Below are 5,228 nucleotides of genomic sequence, written 5' to 3' on the forward strand. Positions count from 1 at the left end.
TATTATAGTTTTATCTTACACATCACAATAAAAGAGTGTCAACAGCGTGTTCACTCCCTCTGAACGATAAATAATTTAAGGAGTTTGTGTTTAGTCATCATACAAAGTTACAGTTACAGCTTGTGATAATTTAATTTAAAAAATAAAACAATTTATTCATAATAAGGCACTGAAAATGAAAAATCAAACAAAAACACACACATTTTATTAATCTGTTTATGAGTTTATGAATCAGAACATATGCATAATGTAATTCACTATCAGATCTGTGCATGAGGACATTCTACACATGAGACCCCTTAAGGAAGTTGAAGCTGAGTTGAAGCTGAAGGCAAAAGAGGGGGTCCAACCCAGTACTACCAAGGTGTGCCTAATAAAGTGGCCGGTGAATGTATCTCCAAATCACAGGTTAGTTGATAATAAAGCATCACTCTTATGGGACCTCTACTCCAGCTCACACAGCTCAACTCTGGCCCCACTACTTAACCAAAGCCCAGGATAGAGGGGCTGAGTGAAGGTGGTCTGGACTCTGTGGAGGAGGGTCATTGTGTCAGAGGAGACGCTGTAGAAGGACAGAGTACCTGCCTTGTGATCCAGGTACACTCCTACTCTGGAGGACTGAGGGCCTGATACTGCAGTATTTACATTATTGTGTATGAATTTATAACCACCTCTCTGGCATTCTAAACTCCAGGACTTGTCATAACATCCAAAATAAGAGTCATCACCTGACCTGTTTATGTCTTTATATGACACTGCTGTTTCCAGCGACCCACCTCTCCTCTCAACCTCCCAGTAACAGCGTCCTGACAGACCCTCTCTACACAGCACCTGAGGATAGTCAGTGAATCTCTCTGGATGATGAGGATATGACTGGATTGTCCAGATGTCACCTTCCTGTTCCCCTCAGACAGAGAGAGGCGGCTGTTTGCTGTGTTTGGATCCAGTGTGAGCCGACAGGAATCTGGGAGAAGAGCAGAGCAGAGACTGTCGTGGGCAATTCCTTCAATATCATATTTATCTTTACTTAATTACTGACTAGTAAATTATCATAGAAACCAGAGCTGTTGATTGTTCAAGTTAGACTGCATTTATTGCAAAGTACAATAATACACAGCCGAAATCTGTTTGCAAAAAGAAGTCCCTCCTGTTCACCAAACCCTCCTTATATATCTCTCCACCAATAACTCCCCACATTGCTGATTTCCATATATGGTTCCGAGTCAATTGGATGTAAGAAAAAACCCTGACACTGCTGTTCCCCTACATGGTCCTAAATTGCTATCTTCTAAACTGATTTCCCCTCTGGTCTCTGCTATAATTATCCTAATTACCCTGTCCTGACCTCGGACCTCCCTCTGACCCTGTACAAACGTGCCATCTATCCCTACCCCCCTCTGCCTTGTCGATTCATTCATCCCTCCTGGCTGCCCTCTTCACCCCCACCTTGTTCACTCAGGCCCACCATAAAACCTTTTATAGCCCCTGTTTAACCACAGTTTTAAGCAGCCCAAAGACCTTAATTTCTATAACCATGTCCATATTTCAAAGCACACAAATCTACGTAAAGACCAAATCAGAGGAATAAGGAGAGTCAGATATCTAGTCTGTCTCTGATGATGTTCTGCCTCTCCTAGACCTCCCTAGTTATATCTCAGGTGTGTGGAGAGGATCAATGGAGAGAGAATGTCAGCTACTTCAGGATAAAGAGACTCACATTGTAAGAACTGGGCTCTGGTCTTGGGCTCTGGTGGCAGTAATACAACAACTGCATTCACTACGGAAACATTAACACACACACACACACACACACACATGTTAATGTAATTGAATTGGTCTGAAGTTGTTTGTGTGAAGAGAATACAGGAGTTTTTAGCCCACCTGTAGATGAGATCTTGGGCCATCCCTTTTTTAGGATGTGGTCTAGTTCCTCTCTCAGCTCAGACACAGCTTCACTCACATCTCCAAAGTACTGAAGAGGACGGACAAGGATACTGGGTATGTCTGAAGATACACTGGGACTGGAGAGAGACTGATAACTCTGGAGAGAGAGAGAGAGAGAGAGAGAGAGAGAGAGAGAGAGAGAGAGAGAGAGAGAGAGAGAGAGAGAGAGAGAGGGAGAGAGAGGAAGAGAGAGAGAAAACAAGAGGATTATTTCCATGAACAGGAAGCTGCTTTCAGTATTCCAGATGGAGTGGTAGTTGCAGTGTAGTGACCTGGAGGATACATGGAGTGGTAGTTGCAGTGTAGTGACCTGGAGGATACATGGAGTGGTAGTTGCAGTGTAGTGACCTGGAGGATACATGAAGTGGTAGTTGCAGTGTAGTTACCTGGAGGAAATGGATGTGATCGTCTGTGTGTGAAAGCTGCTCCAGCTCAGCGTCTCTGCTCCTCAGCTCAGCGATCTCCTGCTCCAGTCGCTCCACGAGTACATGAGCCTGACTCACTGCTGCCTCCTGCTGGGCTCTGATCAGCTGCTTCACCTCAGAGAGCCTTCTCTCAATGGAGCGGATCAGCTCAGTAAAGATCCTCTCACTGTCCTCCACTGCTGCTTGTGCAGAGCGCTGTTAGGACACACATATAGAGAGAGAGAGAGAGAGAGAGAGAGAGAGAGACAGACAGAAAGACAAACAGACAGACAGACAGACAGACAGACACACACATACACACACACACAGAGACAGAGACAGAGAGTGTGTGATTGGAGTGTGACCTGCTGACTGGAGGAGAGCAGTGAAATGGTGCGTCTCCTCTGGTCAATACTCACTGCGAGAGACTCCACAGCCTGTTGGAGCTCCCTCAGGTCCTTCTCTCTCTCCTGGACTCTCTGCTGGACTTCCTGCTGACTCATCCCCAGCTGCTTCTGTAGACAAACACACTTTATTACAGCAGGCTACTGCACGTGGTGTGTGGCTGATATGTTATAATCTGTTGATGAAGTAAAAGGGTACAAGCTGGACAATGGAAGCAGACATCATGAGTTTTACAGACAGAGAGAATAGGAGTCTAGACAGGACATGCAGAGTGTCTTTAGTTAATCATTCTACCTGTGACAACCTGTGATAAGAACTAGATTGTAAAACAATAACAACATCAACCTTTACCCTCTCCAATACACCAACATAGTAGTGTGGAAGAGACTATGGATCTTTTATTGAACAATAATTGAATATGGTCCCATATCAGTTCAAATCAGTCATCGTCCTATGTTTTTATATTATCCACCTCATTTTTCTGGTTTTCTGCTCGAAATGACATGCCCACAGTGAATATAGAATATCTCCACAATCACAAGGGCCTTCATAATGATCTTGTTATCAAATGAAAGCTAACACCTGTGGGGTGGCTGTAGAAGTGTCAGAATCAAAATCTATGTTACTGTGTCAGAGTAAATAGAGCTAGAACATTATAAAACATCTCAAATTCAGTCTCCGCCTAAAAAAACAACAGCTTTTACAGTGAATATCACCTTGGAAACCTGATAACCAAGCCCAAATCATCTAGGAATCAGTACTCCAGGGTCTTATTAGTACTTGTGCCAAAGTTGATGCTAGTAATGTGAGCAAATGCAACTTTGTACCTGTTTTAGTACAGGTATGTTTAGGCGGACACCTATATGTTTAGGCCATTTGGAGATATGTTGGCACCATCTTTGACCTTTGACCTTTCTCATGTATCAGATTTCTTTTTTTTTTTTTTTCTTTTTTTTTTGGGGGGATTTTTTTGAGTTGAGAGGAAATTTGGCATGGTGGCATCGTATAGCATGCAAAGTTGTGAAAAAAATGTGATATCGATGAAGAGAATTGATCGAGGTAAACTCTTTATATCACTTCGGATGCCCATCTGGGTCCGTGGCTATAAAGAGGTTGAATAGCCTTACTAACTTCAGTTCTACATTTATCAGAGTCACCAGTGAGAAGCTCAGGTTCTTACCTGTTTCTCAGTCCTCTCTGCTGCAGCTGAGACGGTATCATGGCCTTTATGTTCATCCTTGTAACAGAGCACACAGATACACTGCTGATCAGTACGGCAGTAAACATTCAACACTACTCCATGACGAGTGCAGATCTTCTCCTGCAGTTGTGTGGAGGCTTTGACCAGCTTGTGCTTCTTAAAGGCAGGAGATTCACAGTGAGGCTGGAGGTGAGTCTCACAGTAAGAGGCCAGACAAACCAGACAGGACATGAGGGCTTTCTGCATTCTCCAAGTGCAGACATCACACAGCACATCTCCAGGTCCAGCATAACAGTGAGCAGGAGGAGCAGCTTGGAGTCCTGACTTCTTCAGTATATTCACTCATTCAGCCAACAGAATGTTTTTCCTCAGAACAGGCCTGGAGACATAGCTTTCCTTGCACAGGGGGCAGCTGTATGCGCCCTTCTGATCATCCTGATTCCAGTAGCCCATAATACAGCCCATACAGTAGCTGTGTCCACAGGGAATAGCCACCGGGTCCTTCAGTAGGTCCAGACAGATTGGACAACTCAGTGTGTCCGTGCTCTCTGCCATGCTGCTGCACACTAGACTGAACAGCAGAGAAAGAACAGAGAAGTTTCGTTTCTCTAGAAGTGTTTGTGTTCGTGGGTGGGAACACTTCCTGGTTAGCTGTAGAGGGTGTGGTGTGGGACAGAGGCCAGGGAGAGCATGGCTGTTCAAACATTACACACTGCTGACTGATCATGTTGATTCAATATAAGATGTCCTCTCCTGCTATCTAGAGGACATTCCATGTAATTGCAATGAGAAGCATTATCTACGGAAGCCCTGAAGGGTGAAATAAAACAACAACAAAAAGTGTAGCTCCAAAAACAGTATTTATTCACCATCACCTGAATATAGTACAGCAAATGAAAATAAGGTTTTCCCCCCTTTTTTAAAATAATCAAAATCACCCCTCTCATGGATCTGATTATAAATGATGAAGTTGTTATGTATCATTTTCAACGTCAGCATAATTCACTATCAGATCTGTGCATGAGGACATTCTATACATGAGACCCCTGATCTGGGAACAGAACCACTGACTGAGGGTGAGATACTCAACACAACACCCTGTATTAACAACTGGTCTGGGTACAGCATTACTGACACTCAACTCAACACCCTGTATTAACAACTGGTCTGGGTAAAACATTACTGACACTCAACATAATACACTTTACTTGATTATATCTCTGAAGACCAAATCACAGGTTAGTTGATAATAAAGCACCACTCTTATGGGACCT

The 5,228-nt window shown here is 43.7% G+C and overlaps 1 pseudogene across 1 annotated transcript; it reads right to left on the minus strand.

The window, feature by feature from the left end:
- Positions 1-444: 444 nt before the first annotated feature.
- Positions 445-4,509, minus strand: LOC308159183 (tripartite motif-containing protein 16-like; annotated as a pseudogene). The gene is made up of 6 exons: positions 3,934-4,509; positions 2,768-2,863; positions 2,331-2,564; positions 1,882-2,041; positions 1,718-1,777; positions 445-964 (listed from the first exon to the last, which is right to left on the minus strand). The product of its transcript is annotated as a tripartite motif-containing protein 16-like (transcript).
- Between the last annotated feature and the right edge of the window lie 719 nt (positions 4,510-5,228).

Source organism: Nansenia antarctica, assembly GCF_963989245.1.
Source record: "Nansenia antarctica genome assembly, chromosome: 5".
NCBI lineage: Eukaryota > Metazoa > Chordata > Actinopteri > Argentiniformes > Microstomatidae > Nansenia > Nansenia antarctica.